The sequence below is a fragment of the Babylonia areolata genome, chromosome 5 (genome assembly GCF_041734735.1).
Source record: "Babylonia areolata isolate BAREFJ2019XMU chromosome 5, ASM4173473v1, whole genome shotgun sequence".
Taxonomy (NCBI): Eukaryota; Metazoa; Mollusca; class Gastropoda; order Neogastropoda; family Buccinidae; genus Babylonia; species Babylonia areolata.
This window is the reverse complement of record NC_134880.1, coordinates 42,398,531-42,413,137: the sequence shown is the minus strand read 5'-3', so window position 1 is coordinate 42,413,137 and position 14,607 is coordinate 42,398,531.

Sequence of the window (14,607 nt, the reverse complement as noted above, 5' to 3'; positions counted from 1 at the left end):
GCAGATGCCGCCAGCTAAATGACACGATGGCATCGCCCCTTCCTCTTTCTCCTCCTCCTCCTCCTCCTCTTCTTCTTCTCCCTCCTTGGAGAACAAGGAGGTAGAGAGGCAGGCAGGCAGCGAGAGACAGAGTGTCACAGCCTCCTGGGAGGTGGTGTGTCCAAGTCTGCGTGATGTTTTGTTCGGGCTTCGTCACCCCCCTGGGCATCCGTCCGTGAGTGCGTGTTGAGCCACGCTGTGTGTGTGTGTGTGTGTGTGTGTGTGTGTGTGTGTGTGTGTGTGCGTGCTTGTGTGCGTGCACGTGTGCGTGTGTATGTATGTATGTATGTGTGTATGTGTGTGTGTGTGTGTGTGTGTGTGTGTGTGTGTGTGTGTGTGAAGGTGCTCAAGAATTTTTAAGGACAACGGTACCTCTCAGTCCATGCATGCTTCACCCCGAATGCCAAAGTTTCTAAGTAGGTATGATAAGTACGTGAGGGGATAAGAGAGTTTACCAGAAATCAGCCAAGCAAGCAATCAAGCAAACAAGTAGGTAAGTGAGGGAGGAGGAGAATGAACAAGCAAGCAAGCAGGCAAGCAAGTGAATAAGTGAGTGCTTGCGTGAGTGAGTGAATAAGTGAGTATGTGAGTGTCTCAGTAAGTAAGTAAATCAGTAAGTGAAGGAGTGAGTGAGTAATTTAACCCATTAAACCATAGTGAAGGGGTGAGTAATTCAACCCATTAAACCCTAGTGAAGGAGTGAGTGAGTAATTTAACCCATTAAACCCTAGTGAAGGAGTGAGTAATTTAACCCATTAAATCCTAGTGAAGGAGTGAGTTATTTAACCCATTAAACCCTAGTCAAGGAGTGAGTAATTTAACCCATTAAACCCTAGTGAAGGAGTGAGTGAGTAATTTAACCCATTAAACCCTAGTGAAGGAGTGAGTGAGTAATTTAACCCATTAAACCCTAGTGAAGGAGTGAGTGAGTAATTTAACCCATTAAACCCTAGTGAAGGAGTGAGTTAGATATTTAATCCATTCAATCCTAAGGAGTATACAACCTTAACAGGCTTCCACGTTATACTGGTGAAGAAAGAAACAACAACCGCAGATTATATACTGATATCGACTGGGTTAAAACATTTTTTTTAAAATTCTTCTCCAAATTGATACTAGTGGACACTTCCAGTTGAAAAACCATCGAGGCAACCATGTGTTTGTTCTGTATTGTCCATGTGTTCTGTGTGGCTTGTTCAGGATTTAAAGAGGTTATGCCAGTCTTGAATAAAAGCTTATCGGTGTTTGCACATTTCTTCTATCTTTGCTGCTGTGTGCACAGGTCAGATGATCGGTATAAGGACAGGTCCGGCGCTTCCTTTTTTTTTTTTTTTTTTTGAGGAAGTGTCTGGGTTTATTCCAATATACCTTTTATTTACCTGTGTGCTAGCTGAATCGGTAGCGTAAGCAGCACTGACTTGAAATTGTGTACTTTGTGAATGGAAAGAGTCACCACTCTTTACTATTTGTTAATTATTTCATCTCCATACCTAATAGTTTTGGTTCATTTCTAGTGGACACTGGTTGATACTGGAACCCAAGTCCAAAGCCCTAACCAGATTTTGCCACGGCTGCTCCTACGTTACAAAGAACGACACTGTTTACACGGAGCTGAGCTGAGAGAATATAATCATAGTACCATGGTACGGCTGCTGTGTGCGGCCCTTGTAAAGAAGATAACAAAATAGCTTTGTTTGACTATCGATCCAGGGGAAATGTCATATAGACAATAGTCGGGCTGTCCAGATAGTGCTAAATACAGAGACAGATCAGCCAATGACGCATTGAAGACGTTTTAATATGATGATGATGATGATGATGATGATGATGGTGATGATGATGATGATTTTATTCTTATTGTTATTATTCTTTTTTTTTTTTTTTTTTTTTTTTGCTGCCCCATCATCTGCACCGTTTCAGTGGCATTACTCCCACGCCGCTCATTTAGATTCCCCCATACACGGCCACACCCGGGTTCGTCCGTCGCAGTTCCAGCGTCGGCAGTCCACAGGGAACCATCGATGTTAGGTCGCCTGGAGGCCACACACCAGAGGAGACCCTGCACTGCTGCTGAGTCACTTCGGTGGTGTTCAGTGGTGCCTGTTCTGATTTTACGTACTTAGGACACCACCTACTAAGCCCCCTACTAACGACAATAATGGCTTAGTCGCGGAGCCAGACTGAGTGAGCGTCCCTCCCAGAGTGGAGACCGCCACCACGTCCCTCAAACAACAGCCCCCGACGAACCCGCCGATACTGACGACATTGACAGGACTCACTCCAAGCACAGAAGTGGAGGGGTATCGAAACTGAGGTCACCATGAGAGCAGGGCATGAAAGGCCACAGACTTTGAGACTATTTTGTTTATATTGATGACGATGAAGGAGGAGGAGGATGACGATGATGATGAGGATGTTGCTGTGGAGGTCCATTTTGGTTTGGGACTGCGTGACAAGGCTGTACTCTACGCTTCCTGTCATAATGATATCCCGGCGTTAACCAGGCCCGAGAGATACAGACACTTGCAGTGTTGGTCACGTAATTAGAGCAACACACCCAAAGACGCATCCTTGAAGTGGATGACACTCGACTGTGTGGTCCCAGTCTCCCCATTTAAGCCCACAGCACACTCAACTCTGGGTAGGAGCCGGCCACGGGCCGAAAAACCCACCTCCGCTGGGATTCGAACCCGCGTCCTCCCAGCCGTCAGTCCGCGACGCTAACCACTTCGCCACGGCGGCTGGTCTTATTGTTATTATTCATAATCTGAAATGAGACATGTCGAAGCTTTCGTGGCTCACGTGTGAATTCCTGTTGATGTCAAAAACTACAAGAACGAGACCACAAAAAACACGGGTGGTGGTGAGAAAGGAGTGGGGGTGGGGGAAGGCACGGGGGCGTGGGGGGCGGGGGGGGGGGGGGGGTGACGGGAAGGGGATAGAGCTACCAGTACACACACACATACACACAGAGACGCACGCACACACACATTTTTTGGTCATGTGCGTGCGTGCGTGTGCGTACCAGCGCGCGCACGTATATATATATATATATATATATATATCTGTGTGTGTGTGTGTGTGTGTGTGTGTGTGTGTGTGTGTGTGTGTGTGTGGTGATGGTGTGTGGGAGTAGGAAACAGGAATTTGTGGTTTTCCCCCCCTCTCTGACCCACTGACGTCAAACCCGTCACCCTGTCTTCCTGTCATTTGGCAGAAGTTGCTTTTTTTTCTTTTCTTTGTTTCATTTTTGTTGTTGTTTCTCTTCTTTTCTGTTTTTTTTTCTCTTTCTTGTTCTGTTTAGTTCTCATTCCGTGTCCCTATCTCTGAAAAAAAGAGGAAAAAAAGACACATATCGTGCACATTTATTGAAAGGCATGGGATTATGTGACACATAACAAACATAAACAACAAACATATATAGATTGTCAATATATACACGCCTCTCTCCTCCACTGTCAGTCTCTCACTATATCTGTCTATTTCAGTCAGCCTCCCCTACCTTCTTTACTCTTCCCCTTGTCCATTCTTCCTTCTGGTCTCCACCACGCCCCGTCTCTATTGTCCTTGTTGCTATTTATTTATTGCGTTATTGTATTGTACATAAGTTCGATGCTTATGTTTGCACATGCTTATGTAATTTTGATGTTGGTGTTGTGAATTGTCTCTCGCTTTTTTTTCCTTTTCCTTTTTTCTCAATGATTTTTCTTGTCCAGAGGGCCGGGTGTAAACCAGTACTTTGTGCTTACTCTTTTCCCCTCGTGAAATAAAATGTCGTTCGTTCCTTCCTTCCTTCCTTCCTTTCTTTTCTTGTATTTTCTGTCTTTGCTTTTTGTCTTACGTTTCTGCCTATCTGTGTGTCCGTGTTTTTTTTCCCCTCTTCTTCCTATTCTGTGTTTTTTCACAACGTGTATGTCCCGTGACGTTTGATTGATTGATTGACATGGATACTTATATAGCGCCTATCCTCGGTCGGAGACCAAGCTCTAAGCGCTGTACAAACACGGGGTCTTTTACACAACAGGCTGCCTACCTGACGGCTCACATCGGGCGCTCATCATTCGTTTCCTGAGTCATTCAATCAGATTTCAGGAACGCACACATACACACTCAGACAAACATGTAACATTTAACATTTTACGTGTATGACCGTTTTGTTTATTTACCTCGCCATGTAGTCAGCCATACTCCGTTTCCGGGGGTGTGCATGCTGGGTATGTTCTTGTTTTCATAACCCACCGAACGCTGACATGGATTACAGGATCTTTAACGTGCGTATTTGATCTTCTGCGTGCGTATACACACGAAGGGGGTTCAGGCACTGGCAGGTCCTGGGAGATCGGAAAAATCACCACCCTTTACCCACCAGGCGCCACTGAGAATCGAACCCCGGACCTTCCGGCCCCCGGACAAGCCTTGTCTACATACTGGACAGGCTGATTCTTCCAAATAAAAGAATGATGTGAGAGAAAGAGTTTGTTTTGAACTATTTCTTGTGACCATCGTGCACTTGGTGGTAAAGACAAAAATAGTAGTTGGCAATGAAGGTATTTGTTGTATTCTATTCAAAAGATTACTCCGTAAGTTTTTCATAACCAAAGGTAAAAACAACAAAAAACTGTTTTTTACCCAGACACACTCACATCTCTCTCTCCCTCTGTGTGTGTGTGTGTGTGTGTGTGTGTGTGTGTGCACTCTCCCCGTGTGTCTGTTTTTCTGGCTGTTAAATCCTGATGATTTTTCCCTCCCCAGTTTTTATATAAGGAATGTTTATTCTTTATGTGTATTTTTAATGAACTTGTTTAGCTCGAAGGTATGGATGAAAAAAAAGAAAAGAAATGAAAAAAAAAGAGAGGAAAAAAAAAGAAAAAAAAAGTAAGTAATAATGTTTATTCTACTATCTTCTTGAAACAAAATCCGTTTCATTTCGTTTCGTTTCCCCTTTCACTCATTGTCATTCTTTGAAAAAGGGCAATTATCTCCCCTCTGTCCCCTCCTTCCCCCCACCCCACCCCCTATCCGTCTTTCCATCTGATCTGTTATGCGGAGCGTTATTATCATTATTATTACTATTTTCTTTTTGTCTTATCTGATTTTTGTTGTTGTTGTTTTGTTGGGTTGTTCTTTTTTGGCCAAAGTAACGTGAGAACTTTTGTACGGGATTTTTTTTTTTTTTTTTTTTTTTTTGCAATTAACCGAAAGAAGCAAGCACGAGCTCTATTGGACAGACGGCCAACAACCTGTCAGCGTCTCTGTCCGGACACAAAGGACATAGTTGGCATTTAGTGTGTTGAGTGGAACACGTGCAACACGGATCAGTTTGACCCTAACCGGCTGGAAGAACACGTGCAGTGTCAGGCACTGGAGAAGTGGATTCTCCGCGTTAAACAGTCTGTGTGTGCGGTTTTTTTGTTGTTGTTTTTTGTAAGTAACCCTTTTTCATTTTTGACTCACTTGTGTAAACAAAGTGAGTCTATGTTTTAACCTGGTGTTCGGTTGTGTGTGTGTGTGTGTGTGTGTGTGTCCGTGGTAAACTTTAACATTGACATTTTCTCTGCAAGTACTTTGTCAGTTGACACCAAATTTGGCATAAAAATAGGAAAAATTCAGTTCTTTCCAGTCATCTTGTTTAAAACAACATTGCACCTCTGGGATGGGCACAAAAAATTAAAAAAAAAAGCCTAATTTTTTGCAAACTGCATTTACTGTTATATATATATTTTGTGTATTCTCTAAACTTGGCACTTTGACCTCTTATTCGACACAACAACAAGAGGAGTCATTATTATCATTTTTTGTTCAAACAGGAACTTCTTTGGCTAAGCATGGAATTTTTATTTATTTTGCAAACGTTTTGGTGCAGATAGTAAAAAAAGGGAAATTACTCTGTAATTAATGCTAGGGGACTTAATTTATCACAAGTGAGTCTTGAAGGCCTTGCCTTTTTTTTTTTTTTTTTTTTTTTTTTGGAAGACGTTGTCTTTACTTTTGTTGTTGTCACTCATTTGTTGGTTGCAACCAGGAGGGGATGTTAAAAAAAACAACTGGTGATAACAGTGCGCAGCGCTGCGTCCAGTTTTGGCGATGGAAAGGCAGAGGAAAATGTGTCTGTGGTGGAGGGGGTGGGAAGACTGCAGGGTTATCTGGGTGAGTAAGGAAAACTTGTTGGTTACCTCTCCAATTGCTCCATTCCTGGCGTGATCTCCTGTCCACCTTCATTTTCTTGTTCTTTTTTTTTATTTATTTTTTTTTACTTTTATTATACTGCGTGACATTTAAATTTAAAGGTCGGTGCAGTTTGGACACAAACATTGGATCGATTAAAATGTGAAACAGAAGCCCATTGTATCGTTTTGACAAATAGGACAGAAGGCTAATGCTGAAATACAAAACGGATAGGGTCAATTACCAACCAACAAACAAATAAACAAACAAACAAACAAAAAAACCAACAAAAACAAACGAACAAACAAAAAAATCGCTGGGTCATAATTTCAGCATGATAAATACACTGTCACAAATATTCACATGGGCAGGAAATCGACTCATTTACGGCATGTCGGTGAGTTTGTCTGCCAGTACATTCGACATGAGTTGACCTTTTCTCTTATTTGAGTCACACAAAAAAATATCACTGAATGATGCTATTTCCAGTAGTCTAAAATTTACATGCGTGAGACATGTGCAAAAGCCATCAATTGGAAGATAGGGGGTCCCTACTTTAAACAAAAAATTCTTTCCAGATTGAAAGGTTACATGCATAAACGCAGTAGATTGCCTTAGAAAAGGTAGGGTTTTCTTTCTCCTGTCCTGCCCTTTACTTTGATAGATGTATTGATGGTACTGTTTTGATAGATGTATCGATGGCACTGTTTTGATAGATACATTGATGGTGCTGTTTTGATAGATGTATTGATGGTGCTGTTTTGATAGATGTATTGATGGTACTGTTTTGATAGATGTATTGATGGTACTGTTTTGATAGATACATTGATGGTGCTGTTTTGATATATATTATATATTGATGGTACTGTTTTGATAGATGTATCGATGGCAGTGTTTTGATAGATGTATTGATGGTACTGTTTTGATAGATATTGATGGTACTGTTTTGATAGATGTATTGATGGTACTGTTTTGATAGATACATTGATGGTACTGTTTTGATAGATACATTGATGGCACTGTTTTGACAGATGTATTGATGGTACTGTTTTGATAGATACATTGATGGTACTGTTTTGATAGATGTATTGATGGTACTGTTTTGATAGATGCTATTGATGCATCTGTTTGATAGATACATTGATGGTCTTGCTGTTTTTGATAGATATATTGATGGTACTGTTTCTGATAGATCCATTGATGGTGCTGTTTTGATAGATATTATTGATGGTACTGTTATGATAGATACATGATGGTGCTGTTTTGAATCGATACATTATGGTGCTGTTTGATTAGATGTATGATGGCACAGTTTGATAGACACATGATGACTGTTTGATAGATATATTGATGGTACCGTTTTGATAGACACATTGATGGTGCTGTTTTGATAGATGTATTGATGGTACTGTTTTGATAGATACATTGATGGTTCTGTTTTGATAGATGTATTGATGGCACTGTTTTGACAGATATATAGATGGTACTGTTTTGCTAGATGTATTGATGGTTACCGTTTTGATAGATATATATCGATGGTACTGTTTTGATTGATATATCGATGGTACTGTTTTGATAGGTATGTTGATGGCGCTGTTTTGATAGATTGATGGTACTGTTTGGGTAAGTACTCTAGTTGATACTGTTTCGGTTGGTACATTGATAAGTAGTGTCCTGCCATTTCCTTCAACAGGTAATATATATTTTCCCGGGCAACATTGTGTCAGTCATGTACCACGGGACAAGCACAATGAGCGTGTCTTTAATTGGATTGATAAGTTGGCAGAATTTCGAAACGACATGCTGGTATTTCACTGAAATCGTCACAAAGCCTAACGGTGTACCGATCTGGTGCAGCCGTCGGTTGCTTAAAACACGCAAGAGAAAAAAAAATATGGTAAGAGTAGAGTTCCAGTGAGTGTTGTTGAAAGTCTGTAGGCGCCAGTTTCTCTTCGCTTGCCAGGCTTCTCTGCAGAGGGGTAGGAGTAACTAGCGTGTGGTGGTGCCAAGAGTTGAGGTGTCTGTTGGCTCTGACGGGGAAGTGTCAGACTGAAAGGTCCGCAGTTTCGGAGACTGCTGGTTCCAACCTGAATTGGGGGGTGTGGGGGGGTGGAAAGTCTTTTTTTAAATAATTTTTTTTTATAATCATCAGACCTGTTTGCTTCAATTTCAACATCTTATTGTATGTGTTGGTGACAAAAACGCATATCTATTTGCTTTCATTTCAGATCGGTCCCAGAAAGGGCTGGATGTTGGCGAAACGTTTCGTGTGCGTTTTTTTTTTTTTTTTTTTTTTTTTTAGAGTCGTGTTACTTTCAGTTCTTTTATTCCAGGCTCAAGAGTAGACTTTCTATTGTTTTTTGTGGATCTTCTGGTCGACGGTTATGCTGGTAATATTCAGTGCCTTCATGATCACGAATAAATAAAGAACAAGGTTTTTTTTAATTATTTTTTTATTTTAAATAATTTAGTCTGACCATTTGGATCTTTTTTTTTACTGTGCATAATCATTGGTCGACAAGGTATCAGAAACACAGACATTGGTCGTCAAGGTATCAGAAACACAGACATTGGTCATCAAGGTAGCAGAAACAAGAACATAGGTCGTCAAGGTAGCAGAAACATAGACATTGGTCGTCAATGTAGCAGAAACATAGACACTGGTCGTCAAGGTAACAGAAACACAGACATTGGTCGTCAAGGTAACAGAAATACAGACATTGGTCGTCATTCAGTCGAAATTACGGTCTTGACACAATGTCCGTGGTCAGATAATAGCGGTCAGTGTTTTTCCAGCTGTTTGTCACGGTGTGATGGTAACAAACATTCACGTTTCTTTTGTTGTTTAGTTTTTGTTTGTTTTTGGAAGTGTGTGAGTGCGTGTGTCAGAGAGAGAGAGAGAGAGAGGGAGTGTGTGTGTGTTTATGTGTGTGCGTGAGGATCGGAGGTTTTGGGGAGGGGGGAGGGAGGGGGAGGAAGGGGTGAGGGTTGGGTGTTGGTCGTGTGAGTATGGGAGGGGCGCCGGTGGTGTGTCCCAGAGAGAGAGAGAGGTGGAAAATGAAAGATAATTTCTGTGAAACAGAAGATAAGAGAAAGATAAAGTGAGAGACAGAGAGGGAGACAAAGGAGACAGAGACATAGACTGGCAGGGACAGTGCTTCAGGTACAAAGAAAGAGAAGCAGAGCGACAGAAAGAAAGACGGATGTGGAGAGAGAGGGAGAGAGAACGAACGAACGAACGAACGAAATTTTATTTTACGAGGGTAAAGGAGTAAGCACAAAGTACTTGTTTACATCCAGCCCTCTGGGCATAAATAATAATTGGAAAAAAAGCAACAACAACAACCACAAAAAAAAAAAAAAAAAAAAAAAGAGAGAGGGAGAGAGAGAGAGAGAAAGAGAGAGAGAGAGATGACAAAACTTTATGAAAAACAGTGACACACACACACACACACACATATCCCTCAAATAAAATCATAAGCAGACATCGAACTTCCATCCACTCCCCCCCCCCCTCACACAACCACCTGCCCCCCCCCCCAGCGCCCCCCCCCAGCGCCCCCCCCCCACACACACACCCCTCCCGCCCCCCCGAAATCTCCCAGTCTCCTTCCCTCCTCAAAATGCCGGCCCGATGTATATATATATGTCGTGTCCGACTAAGACCATCAGAACAGCAGAGGAGGCAACTGCTGTTCCGACTATTTGGGCTAGAATTTGATTATAGTGGAGAGTGTCTTGCCCAAGTACATCCCCACTCTCTCGGCCAAAAGGGTTTTAGGACAGTCGGCGTTGGGATGGTTCCCAAAGGCAAACTAGCCCACAAGGCTGCAGCACTAATAGCCAGTGCAGTTATTTTGCCTCCTAGTTTGAGAGTCATAGTCCTTCACAAAAGACTAAGCTGTAAATGGTTTCCCATTGACTGGAGAAACCATTGATAATGCAGTTCTCACGGCCCGATGTAAGTAATGAGACAACAGACAACTGTCCACTGCCCTCAGGCTTCACAAAAGTCAAATGGCCCCTGTCTTCCAACGATAACGTGGGGCCTTGCACTTTGGAAATTAAAAAGCAGATCCTTTTGAATCACAAAGAGTCCGTACCGTCACAGTCTCTCCCCACTCCCCCCCCCCCACCCCTCCTTCAGTCATTTTTGTTCGAGATACCACTGTCGAATCGATTTGGATACATGGCTTGAAATAGATGATATCTTTTTTTCATTTTTCTTTTTGTGTCTGTGTTAATGTCATTGACGATGAAGGATCGTTTATGCTGCAAAATATGGTTATAAAGAAAGTTTCTCCTTCTTCTCTTTCTCCTTCTCCTTCTCCTTCTTCTTCTTCTCATATTGTTATTACTATTGTTATTTTAGAATAGAATAGAATAGAATATGTCTTTATTACCAAGTGTACCGGGGTCACAAGGAATATTGGGATGGAGGGGGGCGGGAGGGGAACATAAATCAAAAATCATACACAAACACACATACAGTAGAAATTAGGATACATACAAGTGCATATCAGTATAAAAACTTGTGCATACTCACACATGCACGCACTGCACACACACACACACACACACACACACACGCGCGCGCGCGCGCGCTTGCTTCAGGAAGATGGTTGTTGATCCACTACCCATACCATTTTAGACAGAGGATTAAAAAAATAAAACAACAACAACATTATTTGGTTGAACGTGATTTCAGACACGCACGTGCACGCGGAAAACTGAGGGATTAAAAAAAAACCAACAAAACTTTTTGTGTGAATGTTCTCGAAGATGAAGGGTTGTTTATACTCCAAGGTAGGTTCATAAACTTTCATTTTCTACTTCTTCTTTTTTTCCTCATATTATTATTTTTTATTTTAGATATAGGAAAAGAAAAACATTATTTCGTTGCACTTGATTTCAAACACGCACATGCGCGCGGAACACGAAGTGATTTTTTTTTCTTTTTGTGTAAATGTAATCGAAAATAAAGGGTCTTTTGCGCTCCCAGCTACAATTGTCAATTAAGTTTCTTCATCTTATCTCTTCTTATGTTATTATTATTATTGTTTTAGAAATGGGATAAAAAAAACAACACCCAACAACAAACAAACAAACAAGCAACAACAACAACAAAAAAAAAAAAAAAAACCCCAAAAAACAACGTCGGTTGCACGTGATTTCGGACACGCACGTGCACGCGGAACACATAGGGATTGATCTCGAAGAAGGTCAAGGTCACAGAAGGCTGTCCTAAAGCTGACCAAGAAGCCCGGGCCACGATGTCACACACAGACGCACAAACTCACACGTGCACGCGCGCGCTCTGGAAGGGATACCCACCCACATGTATTGTATTGTATTATGTGTCGTATTCTAACATGTTGCGTTGTATCGTATTGTATTGTACTGTACTGTACTGTATTGTATTGTGTTGCATTGTATCGTATCGTGTTGTATTGCATTGTATTGTGTTGTATTGCATTATACTGAATTGTATCGTATTGTATTGTATTGTACTGTACTGTATTGTATTGTATTGTATTGTATTGTATTACACTTCAGTTTTTAACATAATTCTCTGCCTGAACTTCGGACTGCTGCCCATTGGTGGGAAGGCTTCTTTGCTCATCATGCGCTTCCAGGATTCGAACCTAAGTCCTTCCCATTGAAAGTCCTACTCTAAAACCACTTCGCTAATGCTTCACCTTGCAAAAATAAAACGGTACACGGTAAAAGTTCGTGAGTGACGAAATGCGTCTGGAACTTCACACCCTTGTGCACTTGTTGCCCCCAGACTGTCAGTGCGGTCGTATATAGAATTTTGCTGTTAAATTGATGATGGCAAAAGTACAGCTCAGGAAATTATTTATAGAGTATATTCTAACGCAGTTACAAAAGCAACAACAGAAGATTCAGGAATAGTTTAGTAGGCGTGCTGCAAATGGCCATACGAGACAGACAGACAGAAAAACAGAAGATTCAAGAATAGTTTAGTAGGCGTGCTGCAAATGGCCATACGAGACAGACAGACAGACAGACAGACAGATAGGGAGAAAGGGAGACAGAGATAGATTCAGTTTCAGTTTCTCGAGGGGGCATCACTGCGTTGAGACAAATCCTTATACGCCACGCCACATTTGCTAGGCAGATGCCTGACCAGCAGCATAGTCCAACGCGCTTAGTCAGGCTTTGAGTGCATGCATATATATATATATATATTTGTGTACTTGTCAGGAAGGATTTCTGCCGAAGAATTTTTGCCAGCGGACAACACTCTTGTTGCCGTGTGTTCTTTTTCAGTGCGCCAAGTGCGCACACGGGACCTCGGTTTGCAGTCACATCCGAACGACAAGACATCAGTTCGATTTTCCAGTCAAACTCGGGAGAGAGGGCGAGAGCGAGGTTCGAACCCAGACCCTCACGGACTCAGTATTGGCAGTTGAGCGTCTTAACCATTCTGCCACCTTCCTCCTTAGAGAGAGAGAGAGAGAGAGAGAGAGAGAGAGAGAGAGAGAGAGAGAGAGAGAGAGAGAGAGAGAGAGAGAGAGAGAGAACACAGACCAATAAAGGAAGAGACAAAGAAGAAGAAGCAGACAGTCACAGACGTGTATCGATTACTTTTGAGCAACCGAGACTGTCGCTCCCTTCGATCTATCGGAAATCAGTGGATGAACCCACCTCTGTCTTTTTCCCACCCACACATTGTTCCTGTATCAGGACAGAAAGAATTATATTAGCTAGCTGCCTTGTTAGAGCTATGCCGTCTGTTGGGTCAGGTTGTAGTTAGGGTGGAAACCAGGGGCATGGAAAATGCGAGAGTGGAGGAAGAGAGAGAGAGAGAGAGAGAGAGAGGGGGGGGTGGGGGTGGTGGACAAATGACAAATGTTTTATTGTGGGTAGAATGGATAAGATGAAAGCTTCTTTACACTATGCCCTCACACACGCATATACATTCATACGCACAATATAGTGAATGAAACGAAATAGATAAACTGATGGCAAAACAAATCAAATAGATGATAATAAATAGCTGTATGAATGAACGGGCCATATCATGAAATCATGACAAAATAATCACCATATGAAACTTTTCAAACACACACGTGAGTGTGCACACAGACGTCATAACACATGCACTCAAACACACAAGCAGATACAGACACGACATACGCAAACTGATACACACACGCAAACATGTGCTGCGCCTTCCTCCCTGCTTGCACATTGTTGAAGAACACGCAATAAGATTATTGCCGGCTTACTAAAATCTCACCATATGCGTTGAGTTTGCAAGAACTAATTACATTTGTTGTATTAGATATTTTTGGTTCGCTTTTTTTTTTGAATGATGCTACTTTTGTTTTATTTTTTTAAGAAAGTCGGGGATTTTATTCCACAGTTTACCTTCAGAATAAGTGAAATTTGGTTATGAAAAAGTTAGTTCTGGGGCGGGGGGTAAAAACGGTACTCTTACTTCGTATGATTTTTTCCCTATGGAGATTGGGCGGTGCTAATTTCATCATATTTTTGTACATGAAAACACTTTTAAAGCGAAATTTGAGATGAAAGGGGAGAATGTTTAGTTCTATATAATCATTTACTTGAATGGAAGATTTAAGAAGAATGAGCTTAAGGGAACGTCTGTGCATACTTTCGAGAGGTTTTAAGCAGTTTTTGCTAGCCCCGTCCCAGCATGTTGATGCATAGTCAATATCAGGTTGGATGTATGCATGAAAAAAATAATGTAAGCGTATGTTGATCAAGGAAATGCTTAATTCGACTGAGCTGAAATTTTTTTCCGATAATTTCTTGTATAGAGTAGAAACACGATTGGACCAGGAAAGGTTATTATCAAGTGTAAGACCAAGTAATCTGCAAGAACTAACTTCCACCAGTTCTTTGTCAAGTACCTTAAGTCCATTTATTGTAGATTTGATATTTTGTCGTTTTTGTCTTGTTGTGATTGAAATTGACATGAATTTGGGCTTATGTGGACATATATACATAGAATGGTTCATATCAGTACAGTTTACAAGTTTATTGACATCACTTTGCAACTTAGTGCATACTGTACTGACATTTGTGTCTTTTTGATGGAGTGTTATATCATCAGCAAAAATGTTCACAAGAGGATGAAACATGAAGTGGAAGATCATTTATAGAAATTGAAAATAAAACAGGCCCCAAAACCGATCCCTGAGGAATACCATAATTAACTCACATGAGAGGGGACATTTCAGAAGCTTGGAAGACCACTTGCTTTTGGGGAGACGGAGAGGGAGGGGGAGAGGGATAGAGAGAGAGATGGAGAAGGAGAGAGAAATGGAGAGAGAGAGACGGAGACACACACACACACACACACACACACACACACACACACAGAGAGAGAGAGAGAGAGAGAGAGAGAGA